This window comes from Lontra canadensis, unplaced genomic scaffold (assembly GCF_010015895.1).
Source record: "Lontra canadensis isolate GAN:19392208 unplaced genomic scaffold, GSC_riverotter_1.0 scaffold223, whole genome shotgun sequence".
NCBI classification, from domain to species: domain Eukaryota; kingdom Metazoa; phylum Chordata; class Mammalia; order Carnivora; family Mustelidae; genus Lontra; species Lontra canadensis.
The window spans coordinates 525,159-551,151 of NW_022631217.1; the positions used below are offsets into that span (position 1 = coordinate 525,159).

A 25,993-nucleotide genomic window follows, 5' to 3' on the forward strand; every position below is an offset into this window, starting at 1 on the left:
TTCCTCCAATACTGCCTTATTTTGTTTATAATTGATTTTTTTAAAGCCATTAAGGACACTTTTTCTTTCTTTTATAATTTTTTAAAGATTTTATTTATTTACTTGAGAGAGAGAGGGAGGGAGAGCATGAGATGGGAGAGGGTCAGAGGGAGAAGCAGACTCCCCGCTGAGCAGGGAGCCCAATGTGGGTCTTGATCCAGAACCCCAGGATCATGACCCGAGCCAAAGGCAGACCTTTAACTGACTGAGCCACCCAGGTGCCCCTCACTTGTATTTTTTTTTTTTATTACACTGAGTTTACTGAATAAATCTTCAGGACTTCTTAAAACTCTCACTCCTCAATTACTGTCAGGCTTCTTGACACGCATGCTCTGGTTTTTGTACAGCCTCTCCAGTGTCTTCTCCTCAGCCTCCTTGTGGCTCCTTTTTCTCTGCTCACTGTCATAGAACAGTCATTCATTTGGGCTTTGTCCTTGACACTGTCTTTTCACTGAAAAGTGATCTTTTTGCTCTCTTTACTCACTCTGGCTGAACACGTCCACAGTGATAGCTCTGTGTACCACTCTTAAAGCTAGAACCCACATCTGGACCCTTTCCCTAAGTCTCTGACCCTTATCTGCATAAACATACCCAAAAGCTAACTCACTGTTTTTCCTCTAAACCCTGTTTTGCCACCTATATTCACTTTCTCATTGGACATCACCACTGTCCACACAGTGTTCCAAACCAGAGTACGACATCATCAAAGACTCTTACCTCTCCTCACCCACTATGTAATCAACCCCCAGAGCCTATAGATTGTGCTTCCTCATTTTTTTCTTGTGTCTCTTTTCCCTCTTCATCCCACTTTGGCCCTATTTTAATTCTATTTTTGGTCTGGATTACTGTGGTGGACCTTGGATTAATAAGAACTCTGGGTTTTCAGTCCAAGAAGTTGGATGCCCACTAACTTAAGCAAAAAAAAAAAAAAAAAAAAAAAAAAAAGGAAAGGGAAAAAAAGAGGAGGAAGAAGAGGAATAATTTACTGGCTTGTGTAACTGAGGAGTCAGAAGAGTAGAAATTTTCTCAGGCTTTCCTGAATGAAGAGGTTCACATTGCATTGCCAGGACTCAGTTCCCCACCCTGTGTCTCCAGCAGCAGCCTTCCATCAGAGGAAGATGGCCACTGGCAGCCCTAAGCCTACACAAGCATTTTGGTTAGCTATTCCAAAAAAGAGCAAAGCATCTTCCTCAATGGCTTCAGCAAAAGCCATTTTATCATTTGGGCTGGGCTATGTGCCCAACCCCAGCCCAATCACTGTGGCTAAAGAGTGAGCAGGACTGAAGCTGATAAAGACGTATTGTGATTGTTCAGGCCTCTGGTCATCTGTCCACTTCTGAGGTTGGAAGAAAGCATATGAGCCCCACCTGAGTCACGTGGGCTGAGAAGGCTATGAGGATGGGAGAGAGTTGGTATTTTGATGACCATGTTGTTGGACAAAGAGCGTGTTTGTCTACTTTAGCCTCCTGATTTCCTTACTTTTGCTCTGGCCCCTTCCAATGCCTCCTGTACACTGCTTTTCAGAGTAGAACAGGGTACAGTTCTGAAAACATTCTTTGTTGAAAGACATATCCGGTGCTTTTAACTTGAAGTTCAAATGCCTTAGTTTAGGACAGAAGATACTTCCTGATCTGGCCTCTACCTACTTCTTTAGCCTCATCTTTGTCCACTTAGCCACAAGTGTATCTAACTTCTAGTCATATCAAACTTGTTAATACACTATTTGGAAAATCTATGCCTCATCCAAGAACTGTTCTTTTTTTCTAAATGTCTCCCCTCATCTTTCACTGCCTTTTAGAAAACTGAGCTAACTCCTTTTCACCACGCCCTCTGAAACTCAGTTCAATGGTCATCATGTCTTTTGGGAAACATTTTCCTTCTTCCAAGTTTGCTTTAAATACGTCCTTTGTGCTTCAGTAGCATTCCGCGGTCCACTCTGGAACCGCACATTTTATAAGATCTGTTTGCTAGTTTACATGTCTGCCTCCATTTTATTGTGGGCCTTTCTCTTTTTCTTTTTTCTTTTTTTTTTAGATAGAAAACGGGGCAGGGGCAGAGGGAGAGAGAGATTTTTTTAAAAGATTGATTTATTTATGGGGCGCCTGGGTGGTTCAATTGTTAAGTATCTGCCTTGGGCCCAGGTCATGATCCCAGGGTTCTGGGATGGAGCCCAGCATCAGGCTCCCTGCTCTGCGGGAAGCCTGCTTCTCCCCCTCCCACTCCCCCTGCTTGTGCTACCTCTCTTGCTGTGTCTTGCTCCATCAAATAAATAAATAAAATCTTTTAAAAAAGATGTATTTATTTTAGAGAGAGTGTGTGAGAGAGCTGGGGAGGATGAGCAGAGGGAGAGGGGGAGGGGAAGCAGACTCCTTGCTGAGCAAGGAGCTTGATCCCACAACCCTGAGTCCTGACTGGAACCAAAACTAAGAGCCGAACGTTCAACTGACTGAGCCCTCCCGGCAGCGCAGAGAGAAAGAATCTTAAGCAGGCTCCATGCCCAGCGTGGGGCCAGAGGTGGGGCTTGATCCCATGACCCTGAGATCATGACTTGAACTGAAATTAAGAGTCAGAAGCTTCACTGACTGAGCCACCCAGGTGCCCCTGCGTTCTTTTATAATGAGAAAATGTGTTCTAGTCAGTGTTTTCACCTTCAACACTTAGCCCGGGACCTGGCTTATAGCAGAAAGCCAGAAAATGCTTCAAAGAGCTGAACACCCAGCACTTGTCAGGGCCCCCACCATTAAACCCAAACAACACATTGTACCTTTTTTCCTTTCAAAGTTGTTTGTGGCGGGCAGTACTATTTGGATTTAATTTTATGAAACTTTCTGCTTGTTGCTACCTAATTCAAGAGGGATGATGGACTACAGAAACCGAATTCCGCTGATACTCATTTGGTGGGACCTCTCAGTCTGTTGTGAGGCCCCAGGATGGCAAGGATCACGTTTGATTCATTGGTCCACAGCCAACGCCCGCCTCACAGAAGGAGCTCATTTGAATGTTTGCTGGGTAAATAAACACACATCTCTGTGTTCTTCTGAGCAAGCTCTCAACGATCTGTAATAAGGCTGTGAATGTTTTCTTTTTTGTCACATACCTTGGTCTCCTCCTTTCATCTCCTCAGAACCCTATTTTCACATTTTTCCTCTTACTCCAACTCTTCTCATGTTCTCCATGTAGCCAGTACAAGGTGAGCCATCTTGCTCCTTCTTCCCCTGAGTCCAGATCAGAGGCAGGGACAGCTAAGCTGGCGTCAGCCATCAAGAATCCCCATGCAAGAAAGTCACAGCCTCTATATGTCTGATGCAAATAAGGACAACACAGACCTGCAGGCCTGGCTTTGGAGCTCTAGGAAGCCAGAGCAGTGTTGACTCGGTGTGTAGCTCTGTCATCATGAATCACATGGTCACTTTCTATTGTTTAAACTACCCCCTCCCTGGCCCTGGGTCAGTGGCATTTCCTCAGGGCAGCCCTCGGCAGTGAAGACACGTGGGTATCTTAGCATTTGTGTCCACTTCTTCCACTGTGAGGTGCTAAGGGGTGGTGTCACCATGTGGAAAGGGGGCTAGAATAAGAGTCAAAGGTCAGAGAACTGGGTGTCCACATTTCCTGTGGACCCGTGAGGTCTGGAGTAAGTCTCATTCTGCGGACGAGCCTGGGTTTCTGCCTCTCTGAGCTAAGGTGGTCACACGTGCTCTGCTTGCTTTAGCGGATGGCTTCTAGGATTGCATTTACGGCTGGGAAATCACACTTTAATTCCGAATTGGTTTACAAATATCGGAGGTTATCATTCCCACCATTCTCATCATCGGGTCGAGCAGTTTGCCTTCTCACCGACTTTTCCCCCAGTGCAGTGAGGGTAAGAAGGGCAGTGCAGGCTCTGGGTTTTCCTTGTTACTGAGAAGCACAGGGAAGGAGAAGGAGAGGAGAGGCATGTGCAAACTGGCAGCGATGATATTCAATTTTTTTCTCATAATTTGACCTCGTGTGGATTAATTTTGCGGAGGAAACTCTCCCTGTGGGAAATCAACATTTCGTGGGACACCACCTGTATTAGGAAAAGCTCAGCCTGTGCACACCGGGTAGCGGCCAGGTACCTACCGTGTGTACCAGTCGCTGCATTACAGCACGAGCAAAGCACACAGGTCTGTGACCTTACAGACCGTACTGTGCAGTGGAGAAGAAAAAAACCACCAAAGAATTACAGACATCTAACTGAACTCATTGTGAATGTCCAACTGTGCAAACATTTCCGACTTGGGAGGCTTCTAGTTCGTCACCTCAGGACGCAGTGGGGTCCCGTGACAGTGCTGGCAAGGAAGGGGCAGAGACAGCCATCCTCCAGTCACCGCTGCAGATGGACTTGGGAACAGCAACATGGAGGTGAGTGAGCGCCTTCTCTGAAGGAGCAGTGATTCGGCAGGGCTGGCTGGCATTTGATTTCCCTAGTGGGACTGTGCAGGTTGCAAAATATTTAAGGCACTTCAAGAAAAGATGATGCCAGGAGACAGGAAGTGCTAAATGGCCAGGAGCAGGCTTGGCAGTGCTGGAAGCGCAACCTGGTTCAGGTGCCCGAGGACGGCCCTGCCCCTCTACAAGGAGCTGAGAGCAGGGCAGGCAGCACCAAAGGCTGCACGTGCACGCACACACGCTCACACGCACACGCACGCATTCACACACAGTCACCCTACCCTTTTTTGCACATCTCATTGACAGGGACAAGGCTGCCAAACTTTCTGTTTGATGCCTGTCTCTTCATAATTCCTAAAACTGGCCCGTCCTTTAGGAAAACAGGAAAGAGAACCACTCACTTTGCAAGGACCCACAGTTCAGGAAGGCATGATGGCAAATTTTAGGCATCAGAGTGTCTGGGTAACAGGCTGCGCTGATGTTTCATCACACATTCCCTAGGATGTGTCTATGCAGGCAGTTTGGGTTGAGATGAACATTTGAATTGGTAGACTGAGTAAAGCAGATTGCCTCCCCAGTGTGGGTGGGCCTCATCTAAGCAGTTAAAGAGCAAAATAGAACAAAGGCCAAGTAAGAGGGAACTTCTGCCTGACTCCCTAAGACAGGACAATCCATCTTCTCTTTCCCGGGGACTGGAACTTAATCATTGGTTCTCTTGGGTCTCCAGCTTGCTGCCTACAGGTGTTGGGACTTCTAAACCTAATATGTACATACATATATACACACATACAATCCAACCTTTATATCATCAGATCAATCCTTTGCTAAAGAATTCTGCTTTTCTCTGCCTTTGAAACAGACAAAACCAAAAGAGGTTATAGATAAATGTTACAAATCTGGCCAGTTATGTATACATAGAATAGTGTAAGCCAAATATTAACAAACTGTATAACTCTATATCACATTTTCCCTAAAATGTCCTCGATCATAATACAAGTCCTGATTTCTGATATGTTACATGAGGGGAGAAAAGGTCAATTCATGCCAGGATGGTCATCTTTCAAGGGGAAAAACCCTCCCATCTCCCCCAAAGTCCATGACAATGATGCAGGAGTTACATTTTATGTTTTTTTCATTGCAGAATTATTTTCTTAATTTAAATTCAAGTAATTAACATATAATGTACTACTAGTTTCAGAGGTAGAGGTCAATGATTCATCAGTCTTCTATAACCCCCGGTGCTCATTACATCGCCTGCCCTCCTTAACGTCCATCACCCAGTGACCCCATCCACCACCGTCTTCCCCTCCAGCAACCCTCCATTTGTTTCCTAGAGTTAACAGTCTCTAATGGTTTGTCTTCCCGTCTGATTTTGTCTCGTTTAATTTTTTCCTCTCTTCCCCTATGATCTGTTTTGCTTCTTAAATTCCACATATGAGTGAGATCATGTAATTGTCTTTCTCTGGTTGACTTATTTTGCTTAGCATAATACCCTCTAGTTCCATCTGTGCCATTGCAAATGGGAGTTATATTTTATAAAGCAGTAAAAAAGATATATCCCCAGCTAAAAGTGAGATAACTATCTCCATGGGCCAATGGGGGATCCCAGACAGAGGAAAAAGGGCATGGAAACCACACACAGCCTGTTAGGCTTCCTGACCAACAGTAAATGGAATGACCAGAAATGCACATCCAGAGCTTGGGTTGGGGACAGGAGCAAGGGTCACCCACAGGAGGGGGAGGTGGGAGGAGAGGTAGAAGCAATAATGGGGTTTCTGTTGTTTGTGCTGTTGAAGACAGTCCAGCTGTTCTCTTCCTGGGGGCGATTTCAGTCCTTAACAGAAGCCACTCGCTTGTGGCCAAGTTTTTGTGAAACAAAAATGTAAGGCTTTGACCCCCTCCAGAAGATTCACCTTTTTTCTCTCTCTCTTTCTCTCCCCCCCGCTTTTTCCCAGCTTTATTAGTTCTAATGGCCATACAACATTATATACGTTTAAAGGGTACAACGTGATTTGATACAAGCACATATTTCAAAATGACTATCACAATAGTGTTAGCACCTTTGTCACTGTACATAGTTACCTCATTCTTTGTGGTGAGAATATTTAAGATTTACTCTCTCAGCAGTTTCAAGGACACATAATGTAGTATTGTTCACTACACACCCTCCTATATATGAGATCCCTGGAACTCACTTATATTTAATTATAATTATTTAAAGTTATAAAATTATATACAGCTATATAATATGAAATTTATAAAAGTATTTGCGATTTGGGGCACCTTGGTGGCTCAGTGGATTAAGCCTCTGCCTTCGGCTCAGGTCATGATCTCAGGGTCCTGGGATGGAGCCCCGCATCGGGCTCTCTGCTCAGTGGAGAGCCTGCTTCCCTCTGTCTCTCTGCCTGCCTCTCTGCCTACTTGTGATCTGTCTCTGTCAAATAAATAAATAAATAAATAAATAAATAAATAAATAAAATCTTTTTTAAAAAAAGTATTTGCGATTTATAATTATAATTATTTAAATTGTTAAAGTTATAATTAATCTTGTAATGGGAATTTTGTCCCTGTTGACCAATATCTCCCCATTTCCTGCAACCCCAGCCCCCCAAACACCATTGTTTGTGTGAGTTTGGCAGGTTTTTAAAAAAAATATTTTATTTATTCATTTGAGAGAGAGACAGACAGAGCACACAAGCAGGGGGAGAGGCAGAGGGAGAGGGAGGAGCAGGCTCCCTGCTGAGCTGGGAGGCCAAGGCAGGACTCCATCCCAGGACCCTGAGATCATGACCTGAGCTGAAGGCAGACCCTCAACCATCTGAGACACCCAGGCACCCCTGGCTTTTTAAGATTCCAAATATAAGTGAGATCCTACAGTATTCAGACTGGCCCATTATTTCCCATATTTTCAGGTCTTTCATGTTTCACAAACCAAAAAAGCTCAAAAACGCAAATTTCAGCTCAACAGTGGATCAGATCCCCAGGAACCCTTATTAAAATGCCCATGTTGGAGCCCATACTGGAGCCAACGTCTCAAGGCATCCAGGTGGGGTGAAGAAATCGGAGTGTTTAACACGCTCTCCCAAGAACTTCTCCCCTGGCTAAGGGGAAGGTAGACAGTGCTGAGCCCGGATTTAGGAGGTAGTGGGGTCCCTGCCCAGGCCTGCCCCTCTCCTCCTGTCGGCCTCCAGCTGAGCTGGCCCTTGCCTGGGGGGGGGAGGAGCAGACCCACTGGCCAGCCCTGGGGCCACCAAGGGGACTCCCCACCTGGCCTCAGCGGCTCCCATTGGGCGAGGCCAGGCCAGGCAACCGACCCCAGCAGCAGCGGACCCAGCACCATCGAGAGCCTGGAGGCAGTGAGGCCTGAGGCCAGAGGCGCGGACTCCCCGAGGGCGGGTGGCGGGGCTCCCTTGGGTGGCTCACAGCCCGCGACGGCCGCCTCCAGCGCTGACAGATGGGCGGACGCGGGTAGGAGAACAGCACAAGGCCATTGCGCGTCTCCGGGTCCGGGAATGGAAGGGGCGGCCGGTCCCTGTGCGTCCCCTGTCCGGGAACGAAGGGCCATGGCCTGGCGGGTCCCTGTGTATCCGTGGGCCGGAGAATGGAAGGACTGACGCGTGGATCGCCCCTGTGCGTCCCTGGACACAGGAATGGAAGGGGCGCGGGTCCCTGTGCATGCCTGGGCGGGGGAATGGAAAGACCATTGCGGTGCTCGAGCCTGCGCATCCCTGGACGCCAGAAGGGAATGGGAGGCGGGTCCCTGCGCGTCCCTGTGAGCGGGAATGGAAGGGGCGGTGCGAGGCGGGTCCTTGTGCGTCCCCGGATGCAGAGAATGAATCGGAAGAAGGGCACTGTGTGTCCCTGGGCGCGGGAATGGAAGGGGCGGCTCGTGGCGGGCCCTGTGCATCCTAGAGATGCTTGCTTGCCCAGGGAGCTGGGACTCCTTTGTTCCCTGAGGCCGTGGGACCCGGTTGCCTCCAGCCCTGATTTGGGATTCAGTGGGAGTAGGTGGGACCTGTGATGCGCCTCTGTCCTTCTGAAGAGCCCACGGATGAGTGACAGGCGGTGAGCCCCTGTCCGGCCCAGATCCCCGCCGCCGCTCCCTGCGATCCGGCCGGGCTTCCCGGGGTTGTCCCGGGCCAGATCGCCCGTCAGGGCGCCGGGACATCCTTTGGGGAGCGCGCAGGGACCGTGCCCGCGCCCCGGGCAGCCGATTTGTAACCGGCTTTTAGACGTTCCCGCGACGTGTCCCTCCTCGCTTTTCCGCGAGTGCCCGCTTTGCACACACCCTCTTTATCCGTGGGCCGTGTGAGCGCGGGTTCGCTGGGGCCGGTGTGGGGAGAAGCCGTCAGTCCTGGGGTGCAGCGAGGTTTCCCTGCGGGAGGGCGGGTGGAGGGACGGCGGGACAGTGAGGGCCCCACTGGACGCGGTGGAGGGTTCTGGCCCCTCTGGGGAGGGCGGCGGGCTGCGAGGCTGAGCATGGTCAGGGCGGGTCCACAGCCCAAGCCGACCGGGGTCCTGGATGCCTTCCAGAGAAGAGGGTTCGGTGCCCAGGTGGGGACGTGGAGGCTTTCTAGGAAAGAGTCGTGGGGAGCAGTAACCTTGCTGGAGCTCTTCCTCTGGGCTAGGCCGGGCCATGCGCGCTGCCTTTGGCTTCCAGGCAGCTGCAGGCAGCACAGGACTTTTTCTGAAGCTGACATTGCAAGGAGAGACCCGGGTGTCCTTGGCGAAACTGGCACAGGGGGGCGCCTGGGAGGCTCAGCCGCTGGAGCTGGTTTCAGCTCAGGTCCTGATCTCAGGGTGGGGAGGTCAGGATGCAGCCCAGCCCCGAGTCCGCTGGACAGTCTCTCTGTCTCCCTCCGCCCCCTCCCCCTCTCTAGGAAACCAGTCCATGTTTCAGGAAAAGACACTTGCCCGGGGATGGGAGGGGAACAGTGCCGTTCTCTGTGACTGGGCCAGCAAGAGTCCTGAGGATGTTTTCACTTGCTCCCCTGCAGGGAAGAGGCCAGGTCCCCGCGTTGTGGGTGGGCAGCTCGAGGGAGAGCGTGAGGGTGGGTACAGGTCTGGAGACCTGTGGAGACGCATGTCACCACCTCTGTCACCACCTCTGTCAGCACAAGCATGGCCTCAAACGTTGCACTTAGAGCACTTGGATGTTTGTGGACATGAGCATCACCAGGTCTGTGTATTGTAGCCTCGTCACCGTTTCCCTCTGGCACTGACCGTGGGAACTGGCACAGCTTACTCAGTGCCCGTCAGCCTCCAGCCTCAGTCCCTCCATCTGTACCCAGGACATCGTGCTAGTCCCCACCTGCTCGCTCTGCGTGAGCGTCACGTGACCTGCCGCGTGCGGGAGACTTGGAACAGCACTGGGACATAGCGCCATGAACGTGATCAGTGTCCTTGGTTACTGGTGCAGACCAGTGGCTGGTGGCCTGCCCTGTGGCGGTGTGTTGCTGTCATTAAAAGGCCCCTTGACATGCCATCGCAGGATGAGGGTCAGGCTGATGTGGGCGGAAGTACACCCATGTTGAGTGGAGAAGAATGAAGGGTTGTGGATTGGCAGCCTGTGGAGGCGAGGTTCTAGCTGAGACGCCGATGGCTGAAGGTGACTAAGGGTGACTTGGGGCCACATGGACTTTCAGGGTTATTCGCCAGAGTTGTCAGAATTGCTCCCCATGCCTTCTGTGGCCTGTGTATCTACCAAAACAGAAGAGAGCCCACATTAGCCTGGGAGTGGGGTCTCCCGCCAGCACGTGGATGCTGGGTTCTCCTCAAGGCAGGTGTTCTTAGCCTTGGTGAAATTCTAGAGCCAAGCCGCTCAGGAGAACTTCCTGCCCTGATGACTGGGGGGCATGTGAAGTGTAGCAAGGACCAGAACTGTACTTGAATCACTCTGCACTTTATGTCCCCATGGCTCTAGTGGCTACCCTATGGGACAGCACAGTGCTAGAGGATCTGGGGATGGGCTTGGACATTTTATGAACCTTTTGGAAACTGGATGCAGATTGGATGTGTCTGTGTACTTTTCTAGAAAGTGAGTCCAGGGCTTTGCCATCAGTGTCTCTGACCCATCTGAAAGGTCAGGGTCGGCCGCGGGAGGGCTTGGTGGAAAGTGAGCAAGTCAAGGGAGGTGAGTATGGCCTGGGGTGATCACTGGTGTTCTTCTTGTCTGCTTTTGTCCTGCCGTCCGCTGTGGGTGGCTCCTCCTGATGCGTGCACATAGGAGCACACTGGAATCTGAGACTTGGGGCCCCAGAGCCATCAGAGCTGTGGCATCCTGCCAGAAGAGGGCAGGGGCGGTGGCCCTGGGTTGTGCCATCCAGGCCTGGCTGAAGATGGGCTCCCGGTTTTGAGACTGTGATGCAGACTGAGAAGCCTTCGCCAGCAGTCCGGGCAGTTCCAGTACAAAGAAGCAGCCGGGCCTCGCAGACTCTGGGAGCTTTGCCATCTGCAGCTGAAGCCAGACCCGCACTCAGGACCCAGTCCCGGAGCTGCTGGTGTGGGAGCCGTGACTCAGCATCCTGTCCTCACGGACAGAGAGCTGTTTGAGGCCCCCGGGGCTGCCGCACAGAGAGACGTTGTGTTCCCAAGGGAGGGCTTCTGCCCAGAAGCCGAGCCACCAGGGCTGAGGGTGGGCGTCGCCTTTGGCGTCTTGGGGTGAGTCCTCGGGAAAGGAGTGGAGCCGGCTGCCACTGTGTCAGACGTCTGTCTCTGCATCCCGTTCGGCCCCAGGATCTCCCAACAGACCTATTTGTCTTCCGCTCGGATCAGTGTATGGCTCCTTTCTCCTGGTATCAGACCCAGCCCCCCTCCGATGACAAATAGTCTGTCATGTCCCCTTCAATACACTCAAATGGAATTCCTAGGGAACACAATCTACCCACCTCCATCCTCCAAGAACATCAATATCGTGCTGGACGGGGTGCGGGCCAGATCCGGCCACAGCCTGTGTTCGTAAACCCCGGGAGCTACAGCACATTTAACCCGTGAGACGGTTGTTGTTGTTGTTAAGATTTATTTATTTAGGGGCACCTGGGAGGCTCAGTGGATAAAGCGTCTGCCTTTGGTTTAGGTCATGATCTCAGGATCCTGGGATAGAGCCCCGCATTGGGCTCTCTGCTCTGCAGGGAGCCTACTTCCTCCTCTCTCCCTCTGCCTGCCTCTCTGCCTACTTGTGATCTCTCTCTCTCTCTCTCTGTCAAGTAAATAAATAAAATCTTGGAAAAAAAATAAAAACGTCAGTTGAGAGTCTGCTTTTCCTTCTGCCCCCTCGTCTGCCTCTCCCCTTGCTCATGCTCTCAATACTTTCTCTCTCAAATAAATAAGTAAAATCTTTAAGAAACTTTTTTTTCAAAAAGGCTTATTTATTTATTTGAGGGGGAGAGAATAAGCAGGAACGGGATGGGCAGAGGGAGAGAGCGTCTCAGGCAGACTCCTCACTAAGCGCAGAGCCCATTGTGGGGCTCGATCTCAGAACCATGAGATCAAGAGCTGAACCAAAACTAGGAGTCGGATGCTTTACTGACTGCACGCCCCCGGGTGCCCCCAAAAGGTTGCTTTTTTAAAACAAGGAAGAAGGAGAGTAAGGGACAGACTGAATATGGCCCACAAAGCCTAATCTTTTCCCTGTCTGGCCCTTTAAAAAAAAAAGATTTTATTTATTTATTTGACAGAGAGAGAGAGGTCACAAGTAGGCAGAGAGGCAGGCAGAGAGAGGGGGAAGCAGGCTCCCTGCTGAGCAGAGAGCCCAATGTGGGGCTCGATCTCAGGACTCTGGGATCATGACCTGAGCCGAAGGCAGAGGCTTTAACCCACTGAGCCACCCAGGTGCTCCTAAAGTAGGGCTTTTCTAGAAGATTAAAGTCGTGCTAAATTATGCAAAAATAGTATGTGTTTATGTGAGCACAAGGTGAGGTTCTTTTTTATTTACTTGACAGATCACAAGTAGGCACAGAGGCAGGTGGGGGGTGGGGGGGTGGGGGGTAAGCAGGTTCCCCACTGAGCAGAGAGCCCGATGCAGGGCTCAATCCCAGGACCCTCGGATCATGACCTGAACCGAAGGCAAAGGCTTTAACCCACCGAGCCACCCAGGCACCCCTCAAGGTGAGGTTCTTGACAGGTTCTTTTACCTTTAGTACGGTTTCTGTGAGTATCACCTGGAATAAGGGGGTTGATTCCTTTCTCCCCTGTACTCTGTTCCAGTTCCAGTTTTCATTGTCAGACAGGACTTCTCAGAGTTCTAGCACAGGCTAGTTCCTCATGGTGAAGGTGTTAAGGTTCTTGAATAAGAAACTGTTACAAGGGGCGCCTGGGTGGCTCAGTGGGTTAAGGCCTCTGCCTTCAGCTCAGCTCATGATCTCAGGGTCTTGGGATCGAGCCCTGCATTGGGCTCTCTGCTCAGCGGAGAGCCTGCTTCTCTCTCTCTCTCTCTCTCTCTCTCTGCCTACTTGTGATCTCTGTCTGTCAAGTAAATAAATAAAATCTTAAAAAAAACTGTTACAAATACAGTGATAATTAAAAAAAAAATTTAGACCATGAGAGCATGAGCAGGGGGAGGAGCAGAGGAGAGAAGAAATCTCAAGCAGACTCTGCACTGAGTTCAGAGGACAATGTGGGGCTTGATCTCATGACCCCAACATCTTAACCCAAGCTGAAATCACGAGTCAGATGCTAAACCAACTGAGTCACCCAGATGCCCCAAATATATTGCTAATTTTAAAGATTTACCTCCATCATACACAAAACAAGAATAGGTGCTGGCAGAGAAGCCTGTGGGCAGGGGGGCTTCCCTTCCCCTGCATTTCTCCAGCAGTTCCAGGAGACTCCTTCCTGAGTCCCGTATGCTGGGTCTCCCTGATTAGAGGGTGCATTTGATTTCATTGCCCAAACACGCATGTATTTGAAACCAAGTGGTCAAGTCCTAGGTCAGTTGCTGGAAGGAGGTCTGGGGCCACATGGAAGTGGCTGCCCTTTGTATCCTGAAATCCTGCCCCAGAGTCAGGGACTGAGTGGGGTTGACTCAGGGGACACCAGGGCAGGCATCACTGTGTCAGGGTCACCCATGAGCATGGAGAAGTTTTGCTGGGCTGGACAGCGGTCCTACCCTGAAGCATGGATCCAATGAGCCGAGCCCGTGTCTCTGCCAAGCACTAGGCTCAGGGCTGTCCAGGCATTACTGCCACGTGGCCCTCAGAAAACCCTGCAGGGAGGTGGGAGCATCCTCACATCCCCATTACAGCCGGGGGCAGGGGGACACATGCCCAAGGGAGAGTGCACACCTGGCTGGTGTCACCTAGAACCCGAGGCCCAGGAGCCATCCCCTGCCATGGACCTCCACCTCCTTCTGCAGGATGAGTGCACCATGGGCTCAGAAGGGTCCCCTCTGTGGTCGGCGTTAACCCCCAGCAGTGCCCTGGCCTGCCTGGTACCATAATCACCTGTCAGTTGATAAGTAAAGCTTGCTACTGAGTTTGCATTACAGGGCAGTGTGACCTCCCGACCATCCAGTGGTTAGTTCCTCTCTCTGTGGGTATGTAGTAGGAGTGCGTATCCTGTAGAACGTAGGCTTTCACCCACTGGCTCGCGCCACAATTCTTACTGATTCCCTTTTATGTGCCAGGCACTGTTGTAGTCACTGATTTGTAGTCCTTTTTTTTTTTTTTAAGATTTATTTATTTATTTATTTTTTGACAGAGAGAGAGAGAGAGAGAGAGAGCACAAGTAGGCAGAGCGGCAGGCAGAGGGAGAGGGAGAAGCAGGCTCTCCACTGAGCAGGGAGCCCAATATAGGGCTCGATTCCAGGACTCTGGGATCATGACCTGAGCTGAAGGTAGACACTTAACTGACTGAGCCACCCAGGCATCTCTATAGTCTTGAACCAAGAGGACAAAATCCTCTGCCCTGATGGAACTTGCCTTCTGTTCATGCTCACCGGGCTTCCTGAGCCATGGAGTCACGGGACAGGATGGGGCAAGTGGGAGCACTGTTGGCTCCAGGTTCTCCTGAAACTCATCCTGCTGAAGCAGCCCCAGCTCCATGGGAACCCCCGAGAAGCCCACCCCCGGACAGGAAGGATACAGAGGCCGTGGATTGTCTCACCTCTCCCCCACCCCTGTACTCTCCCACGGGGTTCCTGTGGGGAGGGTGATCTTGAGACGGACTGTGGCTCACCACTGTCCTTGACCATCTATCTCACCCCCGTCAGGGCATCACCCTGGCCTCCCTGAATGGATGGTGTTATGGCACCAGGACCAGGGGGCAGGAAGGATCTGTCTGGGCTTTGTTAGCAACAAGGTTTTAACGAGTCACATGAAACCCAGGGACCCGGCACCCCCTGTTTCTGGGCCTGGGTGTTCTGCAGTAGAGCTTCCCAATGGGTGTGCTGGGAGCGAGTAGCTCACTTAGGGGTCAGTGCACTGAAAGAAAGGAAGTAAGACAGTCCTCTTGAGCAGGGAGGGGTTGCTAAGTATGACCCTTAGGCCTGCTGCCTGAGCTGATTCTTAAAAAAGTGACATTTCAGTAATGGACCTGGAACCTAATCTGTGCGCCCTGCGCTGACCTTACTGTCCTCCCCATCACTGGGGTGGTTGTGTCAATACAGGGCCTTGAGTTCTCTCATCCCGAGTGGGTCATCTATTATTCATCTATTACTATTTGTATTCCTAATAGCATGCAATTTGTCAATTTCCCTGTAAGGGCGGGGCTGGGACAGATAGTCTCCCCGGTGCACAGGCTTTCCCAGGATGAACAGACCCTCTTTGTCCTGCTCCACGTGCCGCTCTTTGGTTTGCTTGGCTCCAAATGGGAAATGCCTTTGCTTCTGCCATTCCTCCAAGGTTCTGTGGCCCCCTCTTACTGGAGAAACTTGAGTTTAGAGTTTAGAAGATCTTATTCCAGTGTCTGTCGCCAACTATGAGAGAACAGGGTCCGGCCTTTCCCATGAAGAGCAGAGGGGTCGTCCCAGGATCCCCTCTATCTCCATCTGTCCGTGTTTGCAGCTGGCTTCCCCCATGGGGAGCACTCCCGCGGTATCTTCGGTCTCTGGGCTGCTTCCCACCGTCGCGCTGAGGACCCTCTGCGGGCAGCCTTTGTGGGAGGGTCTCTTTCGCTCCAGGACTCACGGCTTCTCCCCACACCGGCCCGAGCGAGCCCGCGCTCACACGGCCCACGGATAAAGAGGGTGTGTGCAAAGCGGGACGCGGGGAAAGGCGAGGAGGGACACGTCGCGGGAACGTCTAAAAGCCGGTTACACATTGGCTGCTCGGGGCGCGGGCACGGCCCCCGCGCGCTCCCAACAGGGTGGCTCCGCGCCCCTACGGCGCTCCCAGACCCCGACAACCCCGGGAAGGCCCCGCCAGGTCGCAGGCAGCGGTGGCGGGGACGCGGGACAGACAGGAGCCCGCCGCCCTCTGGTCACTCGTCCCTGGGCTCTTTGGAAGGACAGAGGCGCGTCACAGGTCCCACCTACTCCCACTGAATCCCAAATCAGGGCTGGAGGCAACCGGGTCCCGCCACCTCGGGGGACAAAGGGGTCCCAGCTCCCTGGGCAAGCAAGCATCTCTAGGATGCACAGGGCCCGCCACGAGCCGCCCCTTCCATTCCCGCACCCAGGGACACACAGTGCCCTACGTCCCATTCTTTCTCTGCATCCGGGGACGCACAAGGACCCGCCTCGCACCGCCCCTTCCATTCCCGCTCACAGGGACGCGCAGGGACCCGCCTCCCATTCCCTTCTGGCGTCCAGGGATGCGCAGGCTCGAGCACCGAAATGGTCTTTCCATTCCCCCGCCCAGGCATGCACAGGGACCCGCGCCCCTTCCATTCCTGTGTCCAGGGACGCACAGGGGCGATCCACGCGTCAGTCCTTCCATTCTCCGGCCCACGGAAACACAGGGACCCGCCAGGCCATGGCCCTTCGTTCCCGGACAGGGGACGCACAGGGACCGGCCGCCCCTTCCATTCCCGGACCCGGAGACGCGCAATGGCCTTGTGCTGTTCTCCTACCCGCGTCCGCCCATCTGTCAGCGCTGGAGGCGGCCGTCGCGGGCTGTGAGCCACCCAAGGGAGCCCCGCCACCCGCCCTCGGGGAGTCCGCGCCTCTGGCCTCAGGCCTCACTGCCTCCAGGCTCTCGATGGTGCTGGGTCCGCTGCTGCTGGGGTCGGTTGCCTGGCCTGGCCTCGCCCAATGGGAGCCGCTGAGGCCAGGTGGGGAGTCCCCTTGGTGGCCCCAGAGCTGGCCAGTGGGTCTGCTCCTCCCCCACCCCCCCCCAGGCAAGGGCCAGCTCAGCTGGAGGCCGACAGGAGGAGAGGGGCAGGCCTGGGCAGGGACCCCACTACCTCCTAAATCCGGGCTCAGCACTGTCTACCTTCCCCTTAGCCAGGGGAGAAGTTCTTGGGAGAGCGTGTTAAACACTCCGATTTCTTCACCCCACCTGGACGCCGTGAGGCATTAGCTCCAGCACCGGCTCCAACATAGGCATTTTAATAAGGGTTCCTGGGGATTTGGCCCATTGTGCCCAAATTGGCATTCTTGGGTTTTGGCATTTTTGCTTAATTAAGACACATGAGAGACCTCAAACTTGAGGGACGTCATCGGCCAGATAAAATTTTTTAATTATTAAAATATTTCAAAAAGGTAAGCATAGAATTGCTACATAACCCAGAAATCCCACTCTTTAGTATATATCCAACACAACTCTAACCCTATGTGCACACAGGTGGCTGTATACAAATATTTATTGCACCTTTATTCATGCTGGCCTGCGGAACCCTGCACGCATAGCAGTTGATTACTGGATACAGAAACATAGTAAATCCATACAATGGGGGAGTTTCAGCTACAGAAAAGAACAAAATAGGGGCCCCTGGGTGACTCAGTGGGTTAAAGCCTCTGCCTTCAGCTCAGGTCATGATCCCAGGGTCCTGAGATTGAGCCACACATTGGGCTCTCTGCTCAGTGGGGAGCCTGCTTCCCCCCTCCCCTGCCTGCCTCTCTGCCTACTTGTGATCTCTGTCTGTCAAATAAATAAAAAATCTTAAAAAAAAAAGAATGAAATAGCGATACATTCCATGATGTGGATCTTAATTGTTCCCTGGTTCAAAAAAATATTTCTACTATTTCAGTCCATCCTGCTTTCAAAAGTTGTGGTCATCTCAGATGATTTCATAGATGTCTTAGACTCCAGTGAGATTTGCTGTGGTTGTTCCAAGCACGTGGGAGGGTGTAGGAGCTTTCGCTTCCCTGTGTGGAACTTTCATCGCATTATGGTCCCATCCTTAGTCACCAGAGGCTGGCTCTGAGCCAGCTACCTTCAGGGTCCTTTCGGTGCTTCCTGGTCCCAGTGAGAGCCCAGTGACATCTTTCCAGGTAAACCTGAGCTTCCGTATCTGCTGTTTGCATTATAAATACTCTTTGGGGTTCATCCATTTTCATGAAATGTGCTGGGCTTGGGTGTTCTTGTAGTAACACAGTTTAGTGAACTCCGTATTGAGACACCCAAAGGATCGAGTCCTCTTTTGAAATATAAAACACGCGCAGGCCAAGTGGTCTCAAATTGAATAAAAAGGGCTCAGGAGTTTGAATTCTGGCTCTGGGTGAGTATCTCAATCTTTAAAAACTGTGCATACAGTGCCTAGCAGGAGCACTCATGAGATGGATGGGTGCCTTGCTGGTTGGATCTGGGGGCGGGGCGGCTGGGTTGGGGCAGTTAGGTGAGGTCTGCTAGGTGGCCTCGGGCAGCCGTGAGGAGCTCAGGGTGGGCTGCCGGGCGTGCTCTGACTGTCGTCGAGGCAGCCCAGTTGGATGACTTCTAGAACCAGCCTGGCTGCTGGAATCCCCAGTAGTAAAGCCAAATGCTTAAGGCTCTCCAGCACAGACTATACTGACCTTCAGTTTAAGAAAAGCCCTCCTGAGATGGCACAGAGGGCCTTTATTGCAATTGTTTTACAAATGATGGGCAGATTCTGAGCTTGTTCCAAGGGTGTTAGCTGACCCTGATTTTACATTGAGCGGATGACACTCTTTAGCTCTATTTTTCACCTCTCGGCCCTGGCGAACACAGCTGACAAGTTTGGCCACTTGGAATGTCCATTCCGGAAGAGTAGCCCTGTTACTCGGACAGGAAAGTTGGAGCTTATTTTGTAGTGGGACGTATGGCTTCCACCGCCCTTTGTAGACTTGAGCATTTCTTTTAAATAGTCCTTATGGTCCATCATTATGTGTTCAGATGGCAGATGGAGGGATGCAGTAGGTCAAATTCTTATTACTAAGGATTGTATTTTGGGAAAAATTTTCAATTAGCAATAACCACGCCTTGGATAAACCTCATTGGCTATGATACTGCCATTGCTCAAAGCGTGTATTTTCAAACTATCTAAGCATCTGATCCCTGACACTCATCTCTAACTTTGTGTTCTAGCAGGAGACTTCGGCAAAGTCAAGTATCCACATAGGCACATCTGCAATATTTTTTCCTTGCTTTCTTCTTGATGGTAATTGGCGATTTTTTTTTTTTTACACAGGGAGAGGGGTTTCGGGACAGGGATGGAGGGAGAGGGAGAAGAAGAGAGAGAAAAAGCTCAAGCAGACTCCACACCTGGCACAGAGACTCATGTGGGACTCCATCCCATGACCCTGAGATCACAACCAGAGCCAAAATCAAGAGTCTGACGCTTAATCGACTAAGCCATCCAGATGCCCTGGTAACAGGCAATTTTTAAAACTTCCTAGCCAGTTTTCAAAATGTAAACACTTTCTCTGTTCACCAGTCCTTGCCCACCTCTAATCTGGTTCACCAGTACATTGGCCAGCGTATAATTGGGGTCATTCTGTCCTTCGTAGATCAAGATATTCTGTGTATCCTGCCTTTAATGACTGGACCTTGGCGGGGGGGGGTTGTTTCCTGAGGGAAAATGTAGATAAGTAGGTATTATTTAGAGTTTAAAATTCTGTTCTTAGCTCCTTGTTTTATCCTGTCACTCCGCTAAGGATGGCAAGATGGGGTCTGGACCCCAAGAAGACTAGATTGTTGTGGTTTGATTCTGTCTTGGCTCGTGAAGATTGACATATTCAAAAGTAATCAAATGGTCAAAATCTAAACAAACAAACAGAATCCCTCCACAACATCTCTAAGCTGAAGGGTTCATGAAAAGTTCAGAAAGTTTAACCTGTGATGAGCTAATAATGTTAACTAACAGGCAGAGAAGAAAAAGATCTCCTTAGAAATATCACCATTTTTAAAAAGATTTTATTTATTTGTCAGAGATATAGAGAGCACAAGCAGGGGGAGCAACAGAGGGAGAGGAAGACTCCCCACTGAGCAAGGATTTCCCCATGCAGGACTCGATCCCAGGACCCCGGGATCATGACCCCAGCCAAAGGCAGATGCCTAACTGACTGACCCACCCAGGCACCCTAGAAACATCATCATTTTTAACCACCCTTAAAATTATTCAGGAAAAGAGCATTAAAGGATGCTAAAATCATGAGTAAAAAATTATAAGAAAATCAGGGATTTACACACTCTTAGATTTCTTATTTATTATAAACAGAATATTCTCCATCAATTACAATGGAGAAATCTTGAGACTCTTTAATGTTTAACTTTGGTCTGATACTAATGAAAATCAGACAAATCAAAATTTAGAGGAATTCTACTTATAATGAACTTTTCAAAAACATCACTATGTTGTAAGAAAAAAATACTGGAGAAGTGCAGATGTTTTCTAGGTCGAATTAGACTATAGAGTCATGACAAGTAAATGTTTTTGTATAGTCTTTGATTAGAAACAAGGTACAAAGGAGATGATATTGGGACAGTTGGGGAATTTTGATTGTGGACTGATCGAAGAATTGTAACTATAAAGTTATGTTTGTATGAGAGAGAGTGAGAGAAACAGAAACAGAAACAGAGAGGCACAGAATGAGAGAGAGAAGACCAAAATATACAGTTGATCTTTGAACAACAAAGATGGTTGGAGCACCAACCATCCTTCCTCAATGCATAATAAAAAATTTGAGTAAGACTCTTGACTACCTGGTAGTGGAATTACTGGATCATATGGTATTTCTATTTTTAATTTTTTGAGGAAACTCCCTAGTGATTTCCACAGTGGCTGTGCCAACTTCCATTCCCACCAACAGTGCAAAAGTGTTCCCTTTCCTGCACATCCTAACCAACACTTGTTATTTCTTGTCTTTTTGATTTTAGCCATTCTGACAGGTGTAAGGTGATATCACATTGTGTTTTTGACTTGCATTTCCCTGATGTTGAGTGATGTTGAAGATCGTTTCATGTGCACATTGAAATATTATGCAGCCATAAAAAAGATGAGATCTTGCCATTTACGAACATAAAGGACCTAGAGTGTATTATCCAAAATGTAATAAGTCAGACTGAGAAAGAAATCCCATATGATTTCACTCATACATGCAATTTAAAAAAGCAAAAAAATTGAGCAAACAAAAAGCAGAATCAGACCTATAAATAGAGAGGACAAGCTGAAGTTTGTCGGAGGGGTGGGAGGTGAGGGGATGGGCAAAAATGGATGAAGGGGACTGGGAGATCCAGGCTTCCATTTATGGAATGGATAGGTCACGGGAATAAAAAGCACATCATAAAGAATATGGTCACTAATTTTGTAATAGTTTTGCATGGTGACAGGTGGTATTTATGCTGTGGTGAACAGCCACTATGTTGTACACCTGAAAGTAACATAACATTGTGTGTCAACTACACTAAATAAAAAAAAAATTAAATACTCTTGACTCCCACAAGACTTAACTACTAATAGTCTCCTGTTGACCAGAAGCCTTACTGATACCATAAACAGTCAATGAACACATATTTTGTATGTTATATGTATTATATACTGTATTGTATTTACACCATACTGTATTCTTGAAAAAAAAACCTGCTTATATGTAGACCTGTGTGCACAGTTCAAACTTATACAGTCCAAGGGTCAACCACAGTAAACTTGGAACAATTACCGAGTCTAGGTAAATGGTATATGGGTGTTTACTATACTATTCTCTTAACTCTTCTGTAGGTTTGAAAGCTTTAAAACCTAAAAGTTGGAAGAAAAATCAGGGTATGCAGAAAGACAAATTTAGAAGATAAAAGTTTGATCAAATGTGTTTATTCTTGAGTCTCATCCTTGTGAGAATATTCTTGGTCAAGCTCCACTGCATACAATGGTGGTGATAAGGTGTGCAAACTCCCTTTGCCTTTCAGCCAGCTGATCCCATGGGCTTCCGCATTAGGTCAAGGGTTCCACGATAAGGATGACCTACTTCAGCACTATGGCGTCTGGGAAGAGAGTGAGGGCCGAGAGTACAACCCTCTCCTGCAGGTAGGATATGCCAGAGGGACCAGATTTGCTGTATCACATAGCAAGGAGATCTCGGTGTCTGCCCAGCTTGTGGGGTGCTGCTTCCATGACCCAAGGCGTAATTGATAGCTGGGTATGGAGAGTCATAGGCTCAGGGCCTATTTCTGGGACAGCCCACTATGTGGCTGCTGATTGCCCCTCTTATAGCACATATCATGGAGCCAGGTGCTTGCATTAGAAGATTATGGACTCACAGATGGTCCAGAGACTGCCAGCAGTAAAAAACAAAACAAAACAAAACCAAAAACAGCAACAACAAAAAACTATTCCAAATCTTCTACAGTGAAAGGGCCTCTGTGGGTGTGGGGGGCACTAATAGGAGTGCCCATTGTATTGCAATTTGGACAGATTCTGGGGTCTTGTATTAGAAGGCACTGCATTCAAAGTAGGCTTATTTGAAAGTATCAGCATAAATGGGCATAATACAATTTTCATTTTTTAAATTTTTATGTATTTATCTTATTATTATATATGTATTTTTTTAGTAGGCTCCATGTCCAGCATGGAACCCAATGAGGGGCTTGAACTCATGACCCCGAGATCAAGACCTGGGCTGAGATTGAGATTTGGATGCTTAACCACCGACTGAGCTACCCTTTATTTTAATTTTTTTTAATGAAGTTTTTAAATGAGGAATATGCTGTTTCCACAAACCAAACATGACTAAAAGATGTGGCAGGTTTTTTTTTTTTTTATGTTGTGGGTGCTGAGAGGGTTGTGACTGGAGTCAGAGCCATGTCAGAGTCAGAGAAGGAGCTGTGAGGACAGAAGCAGAGGTTGGAGTGATAGGAACTATTAGCCAGTAAATGTGGGCAGCCTCTAGAAGCTGGAAAGGCAAGAGAATGGATTCTTCCTGTGGAGTGCCATTCATTTTTTTCCTAAGTTTAAGAACAGGCCAGGGTGGACTGTTCCATAGAGAGGCAGCGGGGAGAATTACGACTTCTATAAATAGGTCGTGCATAATAGCTTCCAATGCTAAGGCCCTATTTTTATTTATATTGGGCTTCCTCAACTATTTCAGGCAGGGGAGAGGGGAGTTCCATGGGGTTCCATTTTGTTAAGCCAATTGTAAGTGACAAAGACTTAATTCTAATTTTTTACTCAGTGGGTCAGAGTGTCCATGCCCACTATGGGATATTTGAGGGCAATGGGACTTTTGACCACGGAACACTTATTTGCCTGTATTTTATGTTTGGTAACTACCCTAAGAGTACGGAGGTACTTTGTTTACATTTAGTGGAATTCCCAGGTACAATTGTACTTTGAGTCCCGATACTGATTAAGGCCGTGAAGTTTCACCAGCTGATGATAAATTTCATTCCAAGCCCAGAACATAAAAGCCCATCAGCATCCTTTAATTTTATTTTTTATTTTATATATATATATATATATAAAATTCTAGTAAATGTTAGATTTCCAGTTGGGTCAAACTATGGACCTCTCTGTTTTCTTTTTTCTTTTTCTTTTTTTAGAGAAAGAGAGTGAATGGGGGTGAAGGGGAGGAACGGAGGGAGAGGGGAAATCTTTTTTAAAATTTTTATTTATTTTTGAGAGAGGAGAGAGCATGAGGAGAGTGGCAGAGGGAGAGGGAGAAGCAGATTCCCTCCTGAGCAGGGAGCCTGATGTGGGCTCCATCCCAGGACCCTGAGACCATGACCTGAACCAAGGCAGACGCTGCTTAACTGACTGAGCCACCCAGAGACTCCCCTCTTTCAGTTTTTTAATATTTCTCCCTGTAGGGGTGCCTAGGTAGCTTAGTTGTTAAGTATCTGCCTTTGGCTCAGGTCATGATCCCAGGGTCCTGGGTTCGAGCCCCTCATCGGGCTTCCTGCTCGGCAGGAAGCCTGCTTCTCCCTCTCCCACTCCCCCTGCTTGTGTTCCCTTTCCCGCTGTGTCTCTCTCTGTCAAATAAATAAAATCTTAAAAAAAGTATTTCCCTCTGTATCCAGGTTTTTTTTTTTTGAAGTAAACTCTGTATTCAACGTTGGGCTCTAACTCGTAACCCTGAGATCAAGAATTGCGTGTTCTACCGATTGAGTCAACCAGGCGCCCCTGTTTGCTCTCTATCATTAAAGTTATGATATGGCAATGATTGCTTTCTATAAATGATTGCCTTTATGGCAATGATTGCTTTACTGGCTTTAAGGAGCCCAGGCCTAAGTCAAGTTTGAATTAACCCCTTGGTTGTGCCACAGGGGTACTATGAGTGCTTTTCCCCAATAATCCCGAGAATCAGGAGTTCTGTCCTGTTCTATCCGCTGAGCTTAGGCTCCTAACTGCTTCACGCAGCAACATCTTACTCCCTTGGGCAAGTGTCAGTCATCCTTGCAACTATCACCCAGCAGTGCTGGCGGGGGAGGGGCAAGGGGGGCGTCAGGTCAATTTATTTTGTGAGGCAGATGAAGACATGGCATGGGCTGGCTGTGTTTTACCCAGACCGACAGGGCCTGTTCTCAGTCACTGTGTTTCCTCCAGGAGTAACAACTGGTCTGAAGGGGGAAAAAATTTCCCTTTCCTCTTTTCCCCTCTACTTCTCTCTAAGTCCCAAGGCCTGATTGGTTAAGCGCCCAGAGAGGAGTCATGGTGACTCACAATGGTTCTCAAAACTTTGTGACCACATGCAATGAACGGCAGGCTATGGACACTGACTAACACCACCTGGGTTACTTCTGGTTCAGGACTGAACACGGTGAGTGGGGGAGGGCCGCAGGAAGGGGGGTCAGCTATTACAGGTGCTAGGATGCCATTTTCATACCCGCTCCCTGCGACGCACCTCTGTCTTATGTCAGACCTCTTCGCTGGATGATGCGAAATCTCTCTGTGAACTTTCCCTGTGGGGCTCACCACACTGTCCTAACGGTGTTCATTGCGTTTCAACAGGTCCACTGGGCGATGGTCAGTGAGTCTGGCCTCGAGATCCAATAATCACCCAGTGAGAGCGGCAAGGGAACTCAGTCCCAGGTAGGATTCTCCACTCTTCCCCGAGCTCTGGATCCAGCTCATGGTCATGACTCTTAGATTTCCTCTTTTTTATTTGTTTATCTTTTTACTATGTTATTTTAGTCACCATACAGTACGTCATAAGTTTTTGATTCCTGCTTTTTAAATAGCAGTTCACATCCATGGCACGTGCCATTGCACAGACCTCAGCCAAGTAGTCCCACGGCTGTATTGTTGACATTAGAGTGTGACCCGTGTGGGTGTTGTCTGGAGGTAGGACATGGGTTTTCACAGGATGCTGGAGGACTGATGGGGAGGACGGGGTTTTGTGTTTGCTGTAGCGCTACTCCACTGAGGGATGCAAATGACTATTATGAGATGTGATTTGCCTCCCCACTGGCTGCCCCACTCAGTCTCACATAACAGCTGAAGACTGTGAGGCACAGAGTGGCAGGGAATTCTCAGTTGTCCTGTTTTCTTCCCATCCCAGATAGACCATGTAAAGATAACTCTGTTCTGTAACCAAAATAAGTAGGATGGGAATTGTCTCCTTGACTTCCATGAGGATCAAGGGCAAGCATCCTGAAAGCGTGGAAGGATGGGGCTCTGCAGCTAGACAAGCTGGGTTCCTATCCTGGTTGTGCCACAGGCTAGCTATGAGACCTTGGGCCAGTTACATACCTTTCCTGGGCCTCGGTTCCTGGATAAATGGGCGTAACAGCCGCACCCACCAACGCTGGGAGAAGTTAAATGAGCTATTGTGTGAAACAGACCAGACAGGTCCTTGCTCCCTCCAGAGTGAAACTTCTTGGAGTCACAGACAAGTGTGGGGAATCTTTCCTGGCTAGGTCAGCTCTCTCGCCTTGAACTCCATTTACAGGTTGGTTCCCCGTTCATTTGATTTGGGTTTTGGTGCCTTTCTTCTGAGCTCCAGTGCCCTTCACTTGGAGGAAACAAGCAGAGCAACCTCAGAGAACCAAGGAGAACAACCTTGGTGTTGGCATCTTTGTCTCAAGCTTATGCTTCTGAGGAATCTTGTTCTACTTAAAGAAATTTGCAGAACTCGCTTACACGTATTTTTGCATTCTTGTTGGAGAAAATACAAGAATTGCATTTATAGGGACCAATTCATAACCCCCTCATTTCTTATGCTCCAGCATCTTACAGCCCTGCACCAGAAGAACCAGCATTAGCAGCTTGCTGTAAACTT

The 25,993-nt window shown here is 49.2% G+C and overlaps 1 pseudogene; it reads right to left on the reverse strand.

The window, feature by feature from the left end:
• Positions 1–18,650: 18,650 nt before the first annotated feature.
• Positions 18,651–18,808, reverse strand: LOC116862169 (annotated as a pseudogene).
• Positions 18,809–25,993: the final 7,185 nt, after the last annotated feature.